Here is an 18,891-nt window from a genome sequence, read left to right as displayed (position 1 = left end):
GGGCTCCAAAGAGTCCAGCTGCTTGCAGAAGATCCTCCACCCACACAAGAACCCAGTGTTCTGAGTCCTGACCCTCCATGGGCCAAGGATTCAAGAAATCCCACTGTATCAAGTGGAAGAAACTGGGGAATGGGCCCTCAGATGACAGAGAAGCAAAAAGCCACCTGTTTCTTCTCCATCCAAGCTATGTAGGTAAATATAACACCCTCCTATGACAGCCCCTGACTGTTCCCAAAGACTCCCCATGTGCTTCTTCATCTCATCTTCCCAACAACCCTGGGAGGAAGGGATTATTCTTGTCCCCATTGTACAGATGAGCAAACTGAGGTTTCCACAAGCAAAGTGACTTCCTTGCTCCAAGTTGTCCAGCAAGGGAGAGGTGGCACCAGGACTTAATGTTAGGCCCATGGATCTCAAATGTCTCCTTCATCTGCAGTGGAGAACTCAGAGTCTGAACATGAGAAGACTTGGCCTGCTGCAAAATGAGCTTGACCTTGCAACATATTACGTACTTATGGACTCCTTGGTTGGTGAGGCATGGTCATGTTGTGCTGATGTTAGCCTGCCAGGCCTCTGAGCAGTCCCCAGTCTTGACAGTTTGTCCGCAGTACCTCTAGCTCTGACCCTGCTCCTTGTCCCCCTCACTGGATGCCACCTGGCTGGCATCAGGAGTCAGGGCCTGGGCCTGCCTCCGTGGCCCTCCGGCTCATGAGTCTGCACTGCCCTCAGTTCCTCTGTTACTCAGCATATGGCATGACTCTGGGGCTGAGGGCGGGGATCTGGGGAGGGAAGCCTGAGTCACCCCCAGGCCAGGAAGCACAGCGCTTGGCATGGTTCCTGGCCCGGCTGAGGAGAGAGAAGACACATTGAGTTACCGAGGCTGGCCTAGGGCAGGGAAGAGACAGGAGGGAAAGGGGTGTCATGAGCCCCTGGAGATGGGGGAACACACCGCCAACCAGGTTCCATGGGCTGCAGCCAGGGGAAGGCTCCAGGGAGAACTGGGAGCACCTGGAGGGGTGGGGACTACAGTGAGAGGCCAGCAGGATCTCTACTCTCTCCAGCCTTCCTTCCCAAGCCAACTCCCCAGCCAGGCCCTCTCTCCCCGCAGAGATGTGTGACAGCTGGGGCAGTTCCAGAGGAGGGATCCCGCTGAACCCCACAGGGTGAGGGCGCCACCTCCCACTGCCTCCCTCCATCTCTTCCTGTCACGTCCTTGGCCACCAGTGTTTCAAAATACACTGGTTCTTGGCTGGATGTTGACTTAGGAATCAACAACATCAGGTTTCAAATTCATTCCCCCAGTTTTAGCTCTCACCTCTCGGCAGACCATTCCAGTCCAAAGTGCTCCTTTTGAGCTCCTGGCCCACAGAGTGGACAGCCTCCTTCACGTGTCCTCCAGGGTGACCCTCAGACACCTCCAGCTCAATTGGTTCTAAGCAAAGCTCTTCTTTCCCCTCCCCCACAGCCCCACTCCTAAAACACAATTCATCCTTGAACTCCAGGAATAATGTCACCACCCATCAGCTGGACATCATATTTGATATTCCTCACCTAACTTTGTCCCTTCAACATATATGAACAGGTGGTACCAGGTACTGCCTGAGGAGATGGGGGACAGCTGTGAGCAAGTCACAGTCCCTGCACCCACTTCAGTTTATAGTCTCATCCAATAAGTAAGCAGAAAAATCACTGATCAGTTGACAAGAAGTTGAGATGGGTGTAATCCCAGGGGCTGAGGGAACCCAGAAGAGGAGTATCGGGCCAGGCACAATGGTTCATGTATGTAATCTTAGTGACTCAGGAGGCTGAATCAGGAGGATTGCAAGTTTGAGACCAACCTCAGCAACTTAGTGAGACTCTAATTGTCTCAAAATACAAAGGACTTGGGATGTAGCTTAGTGGTAGAGTATCCCTGAGTTGAATTCCCATTACCAAAAAGGAAAGAGGAAGGGAAGGAAGGAAGCCATTAATCAAATCCTGTATGTGGATCAGTGAAGTCCTCACAGAGCTGAGAGTATGTACAAAGGCCAGAAGTAAAAGAGAACGTTCAGCAATTGAGAAACTTGATCACATCATGCTCTGGATATAGAGAGGCAAAGCTATAAATTGGGGGATAGGGTCTTACCTGGTAGGAGATGAGCGTGCAGAAATCACTAGGCACCTGAGCACCTAGGCCTTACTGGCTATTGGAGGGAATTTAGCCTGCATCCTAAGAATGCTGGGGGCCATTAGAACATCTTAAGTGAGCAAGTGAAACTGTGCCATAAATATCCAAAAGATTGCCCAGTCTTCTCACCTTGACATTCAAACTGCTTCATTAAGCCAGGTACAGTGGCTCAGGAGGCTGAGGCAGGAGGATCTAAAGTTCAAGGCAACTTCATCAACTTAGCGAGACTGTGTCTCAAAATTTAAAAATAATAATAAAAAAAATAAGGGTTGGGGATGTGGTTCAGTGGTTAAAAACCCCTGGGTACAATCTCTGCTACAAAAAAAAAAAAAAAATCTAGTTCTTTCATGGCTGTCTCACCAACCTTATGAACTGAGATCTTTCTGCTAGTCTTCAGATAGTCCTTCATCTTCGGGTCTTCAACCCTTCATGCCCCAAGCCAACCTCCAACCAAGAAAACCATGAAGGCAAAAATAATGTATAGATAGATAGATAGATAGATAGATATACATAGATATATATAGATAGATATAGATATATAGATAGATTAGATAGATATAGATAGATAGATAGATAATATGGGACCAGGGATTGGACCACATCCCTGACCCCTTTTTATTTTTTATATTTAGAGACCAGGTCTCACTAAGTTGCTGAGGCTGGGTTTAAACTTGCAATCCACCTACATCAGCTTCCCAGGTCACTGAGATTACAGATGGGCACCACCACACCCAGACATATATCTCCAATTTGTCATCTCACTTACGTACTGTCCTTCAGGTTCAGATAGTTCCCAACTTATGATGATTCAACTAATGCCTTTTTTGGCTTTATGATGGTGCAAGCCTGATACATATTTGGTAGAAACTGCACTTCAAATTGTGATATTTTTCTGGGATGGTGGTATGCAATTCAGTACCCTTCATGATGCTGGGCAGGGCCAGAGAGCAGAAGCCTCCCCTCAGTCACACGATCATGAGAGGAAACAACTGATCCTCTACAGTGTGCTGTGTTGCTAAGCCACAATGTTCTGGAGGGACAGTGAGTGCATATTTGACTTAGGATTCTTTTCCACTTACAGTGCATTTATTGAGCCCTGTCCATTGTAAGTCAAGGAGCACCTACACGTCCATACCTCCCAGCAGCTTTCAGGATAAAGATGTGAATCTGCCTGTCACCTTCTGTTGCCCCTGCTCCATCCCTCTGGCAAGAGCTTGCCTATTGAGGCCCCAGGAATCTTCCTGAAGCCCAGATCAGGCCTGGCCTGTGCATTTCCTTGCAGGCTCTGAGCAGACCCTGGATGAACTGGGGTTTATCCAGTCTCCAATCCCAGCAGCCCTTGGCTTTGAAAGATCTTCCTTGTCCATGAGTCCTATCAAAGGGTGACCCTCCTTTCTCAGGCCTTCCTTGCTCTTCACACTTGTTGACCCAGCAGCATCAAATGGAACTTTTTTGGATTTGCCTAGCCAAGGTAAGGAAAGGAGGCTGCTGGAGGAATGTTCCTGGAAGAGAAAGCCTGCTCTCCATGATAGACACCCAGTTCCATCTTGGCAAGAGGAAGGGGAACCAGTTCATCTGGATCTGCTCGAAGGAAGTCCTGTTTTAGATGGAAGGGTGACATTGTCCCACGGTGAAGAAACCCACCTTCCCTCACGGCCCCCCATGCCTTCCTTTCCTTGGCCAGGGAGGCTGTGTGGACTTAGGGGCTGATCAGATTCAAGGGACACAGAGAGCTTCCTGCACATCCCCCAAACAAGGGACAGTTGGGGGTTCCCTTCTCTTCTTAATATCCACACGCAGAGCCCCTTTCCCTGTATCAATTTGGGGACTCTGGGCTGCTTTCAGGAAGTGGGGTGCTTCTGTACAGTCTAGCTTGTGGGGAGGGGGGAAGAGATGGCTTGTCATGGATTTTTGTGGTTGGAGGTGGTTGGAATCCCAGCTGTGCCCTCAGCCCCCTCGTCTCTTCTGCATCAGCACACCTCCTCCTTCAAAGAGGGGCAGGAGGAAGCAAGGGAGGGAAGAGGGGGGCACAGCTGGCCTCTCAAGGATGGGAAGTACCCCATGCACTCAGCAGCCAGACTTGCCAAAATGATCAGCAAACCCCAAAGCTTGATAGGGGGACAGACATTTAAGGCAAAAGGTAGGTGACTTGAACATACCTTCAGGGTCGATCCTTATAAAGTTTCCCCAAAGAGGAGATTCTCAATCCTGGCTTCACATTCGAATCACCTGGAGAGCTTATAAAAATGCCATTGCCTGGGCCCTAGGCCCAGAAGCTCTGTTCTAATTTATCTTGGCTGGAGGCCAAATGCTGGTGTGCTTCAAAATCTCATTAGCCACTCAGGAGGCTTAGGCAGGAGGATCACAAGTTTGAGGCCAGCCTCAGCAATTTAGAGAGGCCCCATCCCCAAATAAAAATAAATAAATAAATAAATAATAAAAAGAACTGGAGATATAGCTCAGATGTACAGAAACTCTGGGTTTCATCCCTAGTACCCCCAACCCTTGAAATACTTTCCTTAAGGCCTTGATCATAGATGAACTTCCAATAAGGAGAGAAAGAAGAAAGGAAGGGGTAGGAAAAGGAAAGGAGAGCTGAGGAGGTGAGAGAAGTGGAGGTGGGGGAAGGGAGGCAGAGGAGGGAGGGGTCCTAGAGGCCTGAGGACCTTCAACAGGTGAGAGACTGAAACAGTGGTCAGAGGGCTGGGGAGAAGAGCAAGTGTGTACATGAGCCCCATCTTTTCACTGGCTCTCCTGGGTTTCTTCTCCGAGCACAGAGACAGTTTGACTCAGTGATCTTCAAGATTCATCTTGTTCTGTGGGCATGGCATCTAGTGCCACAAGAGAGGAGCAAAGCTCTCTGGGAGCCCAGAAAGCCCCCCAGATTCCAGGAATCAGAAGAGGTGTTGCAGCTCTGAAGAATAAGGAGGATTTGCACAGGCCCAGGAGGTGAGAAAGGTAGAAGTGGGGGGCGGGGGTCAGGGCAGCACTGGGTGAATGAATATTCCAGGCCAAAGAATTGGAGTGAGGAAAAAACACAGTAGCAGGAAAACACTGGGAGTGTTTTGGGAATCCTGAGTAGTCACTGTCGCGGCCAGGGACAATGGGTGTGGCCTGGTGGATTGGAATCCTGTGTCTGTCCCACAGCTGTGTGACCTGAGAGAAGTCACTGAACACAGCCTCATTTTCCTCATTGGTTCCAACACTAATTCTCCCCTCTGGGGAAGGGATGGAAGAAGAAAGAGCCTTTCTTGGCTGGGTTTCTAGAAAGATCTTACATGTGAGGAATGACAGTGATCCCCAAGTGTGAGCCAAATGACCAAGGGGTCACTCACAGAGACTCTGGTCCCTTCCTTCATTCTATGTCAATGAGGCTTCCCAGTCAAGGGGACCGAGCCAGGAGAATCAAAACTCTGGACTAGAATGCAGACAAGCATGGTAGAGGTCCCCAAAAGGCAATGGCCAGCCACCATCTGCCTCTCTCAGAGAGCCACAGAGGAAGGGACAGGCAGGGGAGCTTTGGATTTCCTGGCATGTACCCCAGCCACACCTTTGCCCAGTCACCCCATTTCACAGATGAGAAAAGCGCCAAGTTGCCAGGAAGCAGCAGAAGCAGGCCAGAACCAGGACTCTCTGACTCCTAGACCCACACTTGCACTGTGTCACTTGGCTCTAAGAAGGCCCCATCTGTGACGGTGTGTCTGGACAGCCTCTGTTGGCTCCCTCTGCTCAAGATGGCCCTCCCTCTTCTCCCCTCCATCTGCCCTATTCTTCTCTGGAACACACTCTCTACAGCCAGCCCTGAAGCCTGTGTCTGTCCTCTCCACTGGGACCCAGGCAGATGACATTGGAATAATTGAAGTGTCCTTCTTATGACCTTGAGTTCTGGCAAGGCTGACTTCCCTTGTGGTGACTGGGGCTGATGACAGCTGAGTGGAACAAGGACACACATACACAGACACACATCAATGAGCCACATCACAGCAGGCATGGACAGGATCCCCCCGTCGCCTGCCAGGGCAGCTTCCCGCACCCACAATAGAGACAGCTGGGAATACCCCTATCAAGTGACAGGGCTCCACCTCCATCCTACCTCCTCTTCCCAGCCAGGAACACACCTGCCGACTGACGGGGCACAGTCATTCCCTATAGCTTCAGACACATCTCCATGTCACCCCTGCCAACAGGTGGGACACAGCCACCTCTTCAAGACATAAACAACATGGGCAAGTTGCAGATAGAATTGCAAAGGACACTCTGGGTCCCAAGGCTGCATAGATAGATACCAGCCTCTTCAGGACTTGGGAACTGATGAGCACCAGTTTTACCAGGCCCCTATTCCAGGTCCTCACTGTGTGACAAATATAGCAGGAATGCAGGCATTGGAGCTGCCTGGATGTATCTGGGTAGTCTGGGGCCTTCCATGGCCCAGTACACACGTGCAGTTCAGGTTGCCTCTGGGGGCAAGCATATGCACACGTACACGTGTGCTCACACATGCACCCACAGGTCTCCAGCTCTCATAGGTGTCTTTTTGTTGTTGTTGTACCAGGATTTGAACCAGGGGATACTTATGTTCCAAATACAGGTCTGAACAAATACCTAAACCAGGCACTGGGATAACAGACAGAAATCAGAAAACCATTCTCTGTGGAACTATTAAGCTAGAAGAGAACCCCAAAGAGACCCCCCCAAAAGGTGACAAGCTGGGGTTGGGGTTGTGGCTCAGCGGTAGAGCACTTGCCTAGCACGTGCGAGGTGCTGGGTCCAATCCTCAGCACCACATAAAAGTAAATAAATAAAAATAAAGGTATTGTGTCCAACTACAACTAGAAACTAAAAGGTGACAAGCTGTAAGACCTATTGTGTCTGGAAGGAGCAAGGTGATGTTCTGGCCCTCTGAGTCCTTGCCAAGACCATACCTGGGAGATTTGTCCAGTGGCAGGCCTCAAGCAGTGAGGGACCACGGAGCAGGCTCTGTGAGAACATTCTGGGCAGAAGGGACCATTTGGCTTGAAATAGAGTCAACTTGGGATTGAGCCTTCTGAAGGGCTGTCACAGGGCACAGGCCATGTGTAGCCACAGGAGACAGAGCTAGTTTGGACCTGTTGGTGGAAGCCACAGGAAGACCACTTGGAATGACTGATCCCAGAATGCCAGTGGAAGGAAGGAGCCTCCCATCAATAGAGGTGTGCCAGCAGAGTTCAACTGACCCCTGGGTGGAGGCTGCAGCTAGATGACCTCGAAAGGTACTTTCAACCCTGAGATTCCATGACTCTGGCATTTGAATTCAACTTATTCATGCTACAGATGAGGAAACTGAGGCCCAGAGAGATGCAGGGAATGTTTGAGGTCACACAAGGCGTTATTGGTAACTAGACTCAGGAGTCCTCATGCTCCATCTTGGATCCTCCCACTCCTTGGATGTTTGGGCCAGAACCAACCTCGTGGCCCAGAGATCCAGAAGCTCCTCTCTTCATTTGGCATCCTGGGTGGTCTGACACCCTGTGGTCTTTCCCAGCCCCTGCCTGGACTCAGCTGATGGATGAGCTCCTTGTTGAACCAGCTCTGGCTCTACAGATTGATGCTCTCAGGCTGAAAGGAGATCCACATTTGACCCAGAGCCAGATGTGTAGCAAAGAGAAGTGGGAAAATGGGAGATCCGGGGACTTGAGGGAGGCTGCAGAGCCTGGGGGCTATGGTTAGGATCCATAGACCTGGTGAACCCCTCAGAAACTTGGCACATAGTAGGTGTTCCATAGATCACATGGAGACAAGGAGGAAAAAATCTTCCTCTGGAGCAGGGATGTTAGGAATGCCAGTGGATGAAGCTAAGGGTCCCACAGACTCTTAGCAGAAATCCCGAGGCCTGGGACGTGGGTCATTGGAAATGTCCTCATCCTGGACCCCACCACCACCCCAGCCTTTCTCCCCTGAGAAGAACTCCCCGGTCCAGCCTTTTCCCTCTGTCCTTGCTTGTGAAACCAAGATGACTTCTGTCCTACCCATCAGGGCAAGGTGACTTGCTAAAGTGCCAAGAGATTTCTGCAGAAGAGGGGCTTCTTGTCACTAAGAATGCCACAAAACAGAAGACTCCACCCACATACCAAGCCCTTCATGAGTCAGTGAAATTTCCATAGGGGATTAGGGGTTGGGAGAACAGACAGGTCTGACCCCAGGTGACCTGGGGACAAAACTGGAGTATGGACCTCCAATCTCCCAGTACACAGGTATTTTCTCACCTGCCCTTTGCATGTTCTGGTGACAAACTACTTTCCACTGTTTCATGGGCCCTTTGCAATTACAAATGAGGCAACCATTATTACCCTCATTTTAGGAAAAAGAACTAAAGGCAAGAGAGACACAGCATCTTTCCAACTATGTTTCCTTAAAAATCAAGAATGTGGTGAGTTAATTGGGGGCAGGGGAGTTGGTAATAGAAATGGTGACTTAGGAAAGCACACCTGATGATGGAGTTCCAGGCCCATTTCAAGGCCATGAGGGACATTTGTGAAGCAGTGAGTTCAAAACATCACTATGGATAGGCTGACTGAGACCCACTTGAACAATTAGCGTGTAGCGTGTGTGTGTGCGTGTGTGTGTGTGTGTGTGTGTGTGTGTGTGTGTTTGGGCTCTATGATAGGTAGGCCCAGAAAGACTAATATTTTTGTTGTTTCATTGGGAGTTCTGGGAATGGAACCCTAAGCCTCACGCATGCCAGGCAAGTGCTCTACCACTAAACCACACCCTAGCCCAGGGATCATTACTTTTAACAAGCACATCAGGAGAATCTGACATGTGGCCAGATTTAGAAATAACTGCTTAAGGTAGCCAGAGTCTTCCAGTCCAAAGGCAGGGCAAGTCCTGGGAAGAAATACCTCTGGAGGATACATATTTCCATGAATTTCAACTGTACTTCTGGTGATAACATGGGAGCAGGGGCTGTGTGGATATTGACTAGCTAACCATCCATCACCACTTCCTCTTCCCTTTCAGATCCCAGTCTGTTCATCCACTTCTGAGCAGCCAGCATGTGAGATGCTGCACTATGGGGGCTTGATCTTGATTAGTCTCAGCATATTTGACTCACTTGCAAAGGTTTTTTAAAATAGTAGTAATTGGGCCTTACTTCCAGAGATTAAATTGGTCCAGGAGAGCAGTCTGAGCACTGGTATTTTTTTAAAGCACACCAGGAAATTCTAATGGGTAGCCAGGATTGAGAGTACTGACCTCAGTCAGCCTCGATAATTGTAACTTCTTTGCCATGTGGTTGGCTTCAGTTTGGCATGTGACAATTCTGTACAGTGAGAGGCATTAACAGAAAGCTGCTGAAATGTACTGTTCAAGGTCACTTTGTTCTGAAAAAGTGACCCAAAGCAAAGCCATGACTTCTTCCTGTCTTGGGGTCTTATTGAATGAGAGTGCCATCCTGGGAGCTGATTAGCCACCTTATGACTATGAGGAGACAGGCTTCAGGACAGAAGTCAAGAACAGAAGGATGGAGGGAACTGGCCTCCTGGATTCTGAATAAACCCACTATTGAAACACCCTTATGGAGGACTTCTTCTGTGGGATAGTTAATGAGCGTATTATGTAAGCCTTTTATTTTATTTTATTTATTTGAGGCCAAATGCTCTTTCCATTTGATGGGAGAGGAAAACAAAGCTCAGGGAGGTTAAGTTACAAAAAAAGATCATAGAACTAGTTAGTAGCTTTAGTTGAGATGAAGGTTAGACCTTTTTCCATAAACCAAGTGCACACACGCACACACACACACACACACACAATCCCTCAAACCCTAGGTGGTATAGCATAGTAGAAAAAATCATTGAGCTTTGAGGAGAGATCTGAGGTGGAGAGGTGGGTGTATGGGGATAAAGGCCACATAGCGGTGATAATCAGGTCAAGCATCCTGTGGGTGTCCCCTGCTGGGAGGCAGGGGAGGGGCAGCTGGTGCCTGCTCTGACTCCATCAGCCAGTAATTAAAACTTGACAAAAAGATTAATATACAGGGGACAATTTTAATCAGAGACTCCTGGAGCATTAGTGCTGGCACAGCCTAAAGAGACCATGTCATCCGGCCTCCTTATTGTATAGATGGGGAAACTGAGGCAGGCACAGGGAGCAACTGGCCTTAGTTTCTTGAAGGAGTCTGGGGGTCAGAGGTCAAGGTGCCCCATGTTATTTCCTGGTCAAAACTCTTCCTCTGCCCTAGTATCACATACATATGGGATAGCTTTAATTATCTTATTATACCATTCAACTTGTCACTGATTCCCAGGGCCTCAGCAAAGGCCTACACCTCAAGATTACTTTTGTACACACTCTGCTTGGCTCCAGGAGGCTGAAGGGATGAGGGTGAATTGAGGAGCTCAGGGAAGCTGAGTTTGGTCACCTCCCAGGGTTCAGGTCAATTAGGGTGCTGAGCTGGGGGATAGTTAGCCTGAGGACATGGCCTTGGCCTTTTTCACTAGAGGGGTTGGAAATGTCACTCATCCATTATCCCAGCCCCTCAATTTACCAAGTGCTGTCTGAAATCTTAACTGAGATCCACACTCCCCACCAAAGAGAGGGGTTCATTCCTTTTCAAAACGTTTCTATTTTTCTTTCAATGAGACACATTCTTTGTAAGGACATCCACAGAACGCCTCAGGGCATAAGGCCAAAATCCACTTCTCTGCATCCCCTCTACCAATACCCAGCCATAGGCACTGGGAAGAGTTTCTTGTCTAACCTTCTAGACTTCTCTTTCCCCACACCTTTAGGTCTATTGCATGTCCCCTATTGTCACATGGGGACATTGTCACATCCCTGGTGCCTTGCAGGAGGGAGGAGGTCCACTTTGGGATCCTCCCTTCCCTATGCCCTCCTAGGCGACTGTCCTCTGTCTCAGTCTGCTGTCCAGTCAAAGCCCCGAGCTGGCTCACAAGGTGCCTAGTGCCAACTGGAAAAGCATGTCCCTCTAGGCACATAATTGAGCAGAGAGTCCCTGTTCTTGAGGGTGGATGCTCTTTTCCTCTAGGGCAGTGTGAGGAACACCGGGGACCTTGCTTCATGGCCACAATGTCTCCACCTCTGCCCTGTATGTCCACCGACACTGTCACTGCCTTGAACCAGGCTTCCTCCCAGAGACTGCAGTGGCCCCCGTCTTCCCACCAGCTTCCCTGCTTCTCATTGGTCCCTCCAATGCCCCTGCTCCCTGTAGCCAGATGGATTGATGTCACAAGCAAAGTAGATCATGTCCCTCCTAGGCTAAGCCCCTCAATTATTTCCTCTTGCCTCCAGTCAAGGGCACACTCCTTGAGGATGACACTTAGGGACCTTTCCCTATTATTAGCACAAATGTGACTGCACTAGGAACAGGGCCTGTGTGCAGCAGGCTCCCTCACATGTGTGAATTCTGCTTCTACCACTTGCTGGCTGTGTGGCCTCTGGCAATCCAGAGAACCTGGCTACCTCTCAACTTCCTCATCTGCAAAATGGCCATGATGATAATAACAGCATCTGCTTCGCTGCATTATACAGAATAGGAAATCAGGGAATTTGGGTCAAAGAGCTCAGAAAAGTACCTATGAGATGAGGCCATGAGCACTTGAAGATCAGTGTCCCAAACGGCCCTCCACCGGAGACCTGAGCCCAGCTCCAGGCAAGTGGGGAAAGGGAGTTCCATGTGATACAGACGGGGACAGAGGTCACTGTGAGACCGCTCACCCTGGACTCACTTCCAGGAGCTGAAAGGAAGATCTGACTGTGGCAGGTCACTTCCTGGAATGAGTCCTTTGAAGGGGACAGAGTTATAAGAACAGGCCCCAAGGGCCCTTTAGCTCCTGCCCTATGGCCTGGGAGAGAAGGAGGCCAGAAGACTTAGGGGATCCACAGAAGCTCCTGAGCCTCAGGTCTCTCATCCACAAAATGAAGTTCTGAATGACATCACAGAGTGGCTGTGGAACTTAAGGGAATAACTCACAGAACACCACCACAATGCCTAGAATATAGTAGGTGCTCAATAAACCCCTGGGGTAGGAAGAAAAGGGAAGACTGTGGACCCTCAGTCCAGAGTGAAGCATGAAATGCTCTGGGCCACCTGTAGCCTAGGGGGTAGGTGACAAGACAAAGCACTTCCCAGGTACTTTAGGAGTGCTACTGGCTTTCTATGTGAGCCACGTGGGCAAGGTGGGGTGGAGGAAATATAGCAGTACCGCGATGCACAGGAGACACAGGGAGAGGGCAGCTGTGCTTTTCACTCGATGCTCCTCATTGTCCGTATCTGGAAAGTGGGGATCATCTTGGCAGGTGCACAGGCCTATTGTAAAGCTGAACAAAGCTATTGAGTGGGAAAGTCCACCATAGCGAATGTGGACGTTTACTGGCTCCTCATTGGCCAGAGAAGCCATTTGGAGTCATGATTCACAGTGCTGCCTTTGGAGTCTGGTTGAGGTAGGTACAATTGTGGTTTATTCTTCCTCAACCAGCACACCTAGGCAAGTCACTCAACACCCCTTAGTGACAGTTTTGGTTTTTTTTGTCTCTAGAATAGCAATAATAATTATACCCATTTTATAGGATTTGGGAGAAAATTCCTCAATGAGACCACTTCAGTGAAACTTCTAGCCCATGTAAATAGTTACTGTGTAGCTATTGACTTTTTTTCCATTCTGTGGATGGAACCAAGGGACTTATACATGCTAGACAAGCACTGTACCACCACAGTCTCACTGCCTTGCCCAGGCCAGTCTTGAACTTGTTATCCTTCTGCCTCAGTCTTCTGAGTAGCTGGGTTTTCAGGTATGCACCACTGTGCCTTGACTAATATATAGTATTTTTTAAGATAACATTATTCTTTAAGGAGAGAACATGTGTCTTAAACCTATAGGCAGGTAGAGTCACATGCCTATAATCCCAGCATCTCAGGAGGCTGAGACAGGAGGATCACAAGTTTGAGGCCAGTCTCATCAATTTATCAAGGCCCTGGAGTGAGACCCTATCTCAAAATAAGAAAATAAAAAGGGATGAGAATGTAGCTTAGTGGTGGAGCATCCCTGGATTAAGCCTCCACAGCCAATAAATACATAAGTAAATAAATAGATAAATAATTCCTTCTCTTGATGCTGCTAATGAAGCCAGAGAATACATCCAACTGACACTCAAGAAATCTTCCATAGCCAAAAAAAGTCCTTAGCTCTCAGGAACATTATTGTATTATGGACTATGATCTCTGGAAGAACTGTTCAAGATTGTTTATTCCAATCACCTCATTATACAGTTGGCCAAACTAAGACTCAGAGTGCAGAACAGATACTCCCCAAAGCTCATGAATGCCATGGCTAGACCTAGGACCAAGACCTCCTGACAGGAAACCAGTATCCCAAGTTCACCAAGGTAGTTCCTGACTTGGAGTTGCTTCTAAGTGGAAGGGATTCATCCCCCGGCAGAAGACAATTGCTATGGCCTCCCCAGAATCTCAACAGCTTAGAGCCTACTCCCTGTGCTCTGCTGGCCTTGTTCAAGGCCACCCCTAGCTGGTGGCCTAGGTTGGCCTCAGCCTGCCCCCCACAGCAGCCTAGGCCAGGTGCTCTGTGATTGCTTCCTGTCCTCACAGGCTCTGCTTGTTTGCTCTGTCGCTGCTTCCTCACCCCCCAGCACACCAGAGGCACTGACCAACAGTGTGGGACTCCAGGGGCCAGCACCCAGCCTGCTCTCAGAGGTTGGCCAGCCCTCCCCAGACCTACCACCTGGAGCCCAGGAACCCAGCCAGACTCTGGAGACACCCCCCTCAGCACTCCCTCCAGTTTCCCGCCTCCTACACTCACCCCCTCCCCAGCAGCGGGTCCTGCCTCCATCTGGGGGAGAAGCCAAAAAATCAACAGGTGGCCATCCCCAGTGAAGTCCTGGCAAGCCTCAGGCTGAAGGGGACCAAGGCCCCCCTTCTCCCAGCCCACCCCCATTCCCAGCCCCAGCCCAGGGGAACTTGGGCAGTGGCTCCAGATGACAGTGCCTCATGGCAGGACTTGGAAACTGCTGAGGTGGGGATGTGTGGGAGGAGGAGTGAGGTTCCTAAGTCTGTCCCTGAAGGTCTCAGCGACTAGGATTAAAAAGTCCAAGGCAGACAGACAACAGACCTTGACTTCACACTGGCCACTCTCCACATGACATTAGAGCCAGGTCTTCACATGGTCTCTTCTGTCAAATGGGGCCTGCCTACTGTGATCCTTGGCCCAGGGCTGTTGGAGGTGGACACGAGCTGTCTGCGGGTGCATAAGGCCTGTTGGGCAGGGGGGGCAGGGAGTTGGGCCACTAACTTGTCCTAGGTCACTGGGGCCTGAGGGGTTTCAGTTCTCCAATCTGGACAGTCTCTGGCAAACTGGGACACACTCGTCATGCAAACAGTAGGTTCCATTGTGTGTCTCTGAAGACTCTCTCCCACCCCACATAACTCCTACAGTGTTTTGGGGTGTAGAAGACTCCCCCCAACAAATCTTCCTGATTCTTCTTCAGGGAAACTTCCTGGCCTTATATCATTTGGAACCTTCTTCTCCATCCTCTTCCTCTCTCTGCATCTGTGTCCACAGGTGTTCTTGCCATTCTAGGCCTTGTCCCTTCTGTCCCTCTGCCACAGGACCCATCGTCTTTCCTCTGAGTTCCCTGGGTCCCTGCCACACAGGCACACACTGACCATTGCTTTTCCACTCTGTCTAGGCACATGGACTCACCCCCATCACACACACACACACACACACACACACACACACACACACACATACACCCTGTTCACCTGAACCTCAGCAGGAAGGATTTCAGTTTGGCCTAGGCACCTGCTGACCCTCAGTAGGATCAGGCCTCAGAGATACGTGAGAGGGGAAGTCACACACTTTTCCTCCTCAGGAGCAGAGCCTTTAAATGTAGAAGAGTTGTGAGGAGCAGGGTGTCATCTGGGAGAGGAGGGTCAGCTGCCATGAGTTCTTCGTAGCCCATGGTCTGCTTCAGGGGCCCCTGGGTGGTTTCCTTTCCCCAGAGCCCCTGCCATCGAGGCCAAGGCAGGCAAGGCCAGGAGCAGCACACCCCTGATTTCCATCCCGTTGGTGCTGGACTGGGGGTGCTGGTGGCAGTGTGTGCATTGTGTCTATTTTGGGGGGCATCAATGGTGAGGAAGCAATGGGAGGGAGCAGCCCCTTGGAGGCTGTTCCTTTTCTTCAGCTGGGGACATGCCCTGAGCTGGCTGGGGCAAGGGACACAGGCATGGAAAGGACACTGCCCTCTCCTTGGGGCCCCTGGCTGCTGGCTCACACTGCCCCTCCTCAGCCCCAGAGAAAATCTCTGTCAGCAGGATTCCTCCTATCCTGATGCTGGGGCCATGCTGATCCAGCACAGCCAACCTCCCAGAAGCCCTCCTTGTGGTGGCCTCAAAAACACAGACTGAGGGAGGCCCAGAGAGCTGGAGTGAGGGAGATACTGGCGCCTAAGAGACCCACAGTGCAGGAGAGCTGAGGGACAGCAGAGCTGGGGAGAAATGGTGCAGCTCAGAGATGGAGAGCAAGAGACAGACGCCGGGCAGGCACCCCTGTGGGTCAGCAAGATGGCGCTGCAGCAGACAGACCCAGCAAGCAGGCAGGACCCTGAAGAAGAGCAAGGGCCCATGCAAGAGAGAACAACCAAACCAAGACAGAAAGAGGCAGAAAGCAAGCCTGGCTGAGAGAGAGAGGAGGAACAGCAGAAGGAAGAGAGAGAAACAGGACTGGGGTGGTCACAGGAAAGAAGGGGCCCAGGAAGTCAGAGGCAGCAAGAGAGGCTTGGGTGGCCAAGATGGGTGGCCGCAGTGCCCCTTGGGCTCACAGACACAGGGCCGCCCAGCTTGGGCCAGTCAGGGCTGTTTGCAGAAGGAAGCCCCAGCTCAGTGGTCAGGTGCCCCAGGCCTGGCGGCGGTGGCCCCTGCACTTCATGACATTCATGTTCCAAGCTGTGGGTGCTGAGGCCAGGCTGTGGAGGCCCCACAGCACCTCTGCTCCCACCCAAAGGGGGCCTGGGCCTGGGCTGGGGCAGGAGGGCAGCCAGGCCTCTGCCGCAGTCCGGCTGCAGCAAACTAAGGGGGGGGGCAGGGGGTGACGAACAACTTGTGTAGATTGATACAGCACGAGTGGGAGCCGTTTATTGTAGGACAGGAGGGGTATATATACATTCCACACAGCTTATCTTAATTATCATAAACTAGATACAGCAGTCAACCAATAAGAAATCTCCACACTTAATGGCTTGCTGGCATTACTTCACAAACCACTCCCTCTGGCATTTTGCCAGGCGCCATCCAGACTTGTTTACAGACTCTAACAGGCCTCCAGAGAAGAGGGGGACGGTGGTGGCAGAGGGGCCTTGGAGCCTCTGGCCAAGCTCTGGGGAGGAAGGTGAAGGGGGAATGTTGTCCCTCACCCTGGGGTAATATCCAGTGAGGGCGCTCCTTTCTCTATGGGTGTTGATCTCCCCATTCACCCCAGGCAGAGCAAACTCAGGCAGGTGAAGGCCATGGAGAAGCCGAGAGTATGTGCCCTGGCTCAGGGGACAGCTGCCACTCCACTCCAGCTGCCTGTGGCCTTGTAAGTGTGAGCCCAGGATTACTAGATTGACAGAGATTTTTTTCGAAGTTATAAATCTGGAATTTTATGTAGAAAACTCCTGAATTTTCAGTGATGGCTAATCATTTGTTCTTGATGTAGGCATGATGGGAGCCAAAGGAGACACTCAGAAGGTTCTAAGTGGTCCAGGTGCCTGTTTATAGCCATCTCTGGGGCCCACCTCACCTCTGACCATCGGCACATGGATAACTACACCAGCATCCTGAGAAGAATCCAAACCTTGCCTAACGTCATGCCCTTGGAGAGCTGGTGGAATGTTCCACCAGGAGGAAGCCACCTGGCACCCGCACTGCATGGGTGGCGACACATGGTCCAAGATGCCAGGCCCCTGGATGGCCCATTTACTGGCCAGGGGTCTTGCTCTCTCTTTTCCTTCCAAAGCCCCCACCTCCTCCTATCTCTGTTCTTCAAAGCTTTGGGGACACCCTCTGCCTGAGCCTGATCCAAAGGCCTGGTACAGCCCACACATGGCCAGAGCTGGCCTTGACCCACAACCACTGAGAGTCCTGTCCTTCCTTCCTCTGGCACTTGAATTCCCAGGCCAGCACCCTGGCAGGGCCTGGTGCAGAAGTGGAGGGACGGGACAAAGGGGACAGTGTGTGCTGGTGTGTGCTGAGAGTGGCCTTCCTCAGGCCTCGTCCACCCCACCCCTTCCCACTCTACAGCCCACACCACCAGCCAAGCATCACAAGGGTTAACTGGTTACCCCCAGCTGGGATCACGGAAACATAGGACAGGAACAGACCTGGAGGTCATCTGTCAGGGGTAGAGGAGTGATTTTAATGACCCAATTCAGCTGCACTGGAAGACCTCTCACCCCCACCCCAGCCTGGGTAGAGGAAGAGGTGAGGCCAGCAAGGACCTCGAGGCTGGGAGCCCCTGAAGGGTACAGCCTGGCTGCACGGTACCCTCCTTGACAGTGCCCCCTACCCCCAGTAGTGCCACGGGTTGCGAGAAGCACACAGCCCTTGGCTGAATAATTGACTAACAGGCAGGATGAATGGTAGCAGGAGAGACTGTTGAGGGACAGCATGCTGAACCAAGAGCCAATGCCAAGGACCGTAGGAGTAGCATTGCTCAAATTCACTAAGCTAAGGAGAGGCTCCCACACTAGCAGACTCTGCTCTTCATTTTTTTTAAACTTTTATTTTTAGTTGTAGATGGACACGATCCTTTTATTTTATTTATTGTTATGTGGTCCTGAAGATTGAACTCACTGCGTCACACATGCTAGGCAAGTTCTCTACCCCAGTCCGACTCTTGAGTTTCTTTGGGCTTCCTAGTCCAGCTTATGCTTCCCAGTCTTCTCAGTTCCATTCACAGCATGATCTTAAATGAGAAGACTCCCTCTGACACTTCTGTGGACAGAATGAGGAGAAAAAAAATGAGCTGGTTGCAGCAAGAAGGCTTCATCTCAGACATCAAGAAGGACTTCCAGAATGTGGGACTCACCACAGAGGCAGCCAGCCAAGTGCACTCTGCAGTCTCCTGAACTGAAGAGCTGGAAGCCAAATGGATGGGGAAGTAACATCAGAGCTAGGTGAGGAGAGGCTGGAGTGACATTTCTCTGTTGGCTCCCAAGATGGTGGGAGTAGCAATCCACCTAATTTCCAATCTACCAGTCTGGAGAGCATGGAACCCAGGAATGTTTCCAGCCCAAGGTCGATGTTACCAATTGGAGGTGGAAGCCCATGGTCACTACTGCTTTTTTTCTTCCCCCCAAACCCTCAATGAGTAGAACCCAACCAAAGCAGACGGAGCCAGGCTCAGCCTCTATCTCTACTCCAGAGAAGCCCCTGAATCAATGTGGACTTGTTGGCTCAAGGCCCCATGGTGGGTAGGGCTGGGCTGGAAGACAGAGAAGAAACCGGTGGGAGGGGGACATCACAGGAGCCACCTGTCTCCATCCCAAGGCAGGGGAAGCGAGAAAGACACAGCCATCTCTTGGGAACTCTCAATATCACTTTAAAGGGTGACCCTGCAGGGAGAAGCCAGCCCTGTGCAAGCTGCGAAGTGTGCTGCCAGAAGGTGAGAGCCATCCTGAGGTTGCCCTTCTCCCAGCCTTCCCTACCTGACAGCCTCAACAGGAATACACCTCCC

At 50.8% G+C, this 18,891-nt stretch overlaps 1 pseudogene; it reads left to right on the top strand.

Annotated features, from left to right (window-relative positions):
* The window catches only part of LOC144251632 (tRNA (32-2'-O)-methyltransferase regulator THADA-like), a 60,917-nt pseudogene extending 46,866 nt beyond the window's left edge, over positions 1 to 14,051 (top strand).
* The last annotated feature ends 4,840 nt before the right edge of the window (positions 14,052 to 18,891 follow it).

The sequence above is a fragment of the Urocitellus parryii genome, unplaced genomic scaffold (genome assembly GCF_045843805.1).
Source record: "Urocitellus parryii isolate mUroPar1 unplaced genomic scaffold, mUroPar1.hap1 Scaffold_135, whole genome shotgun sequence".
In the NCBI taxonomy this organism is placed as follows: domain Eukaryota; kingdom Metazoa; phylum Chordata; class Mammalia; order Rodentia; family Sciuridae; genus Urocitellus; species Urocitellus parryii.
Note: the sequence above shows the minus strand (reverse complement) of the source record. Positions and strands in the feature narration are given on the sequence as shown.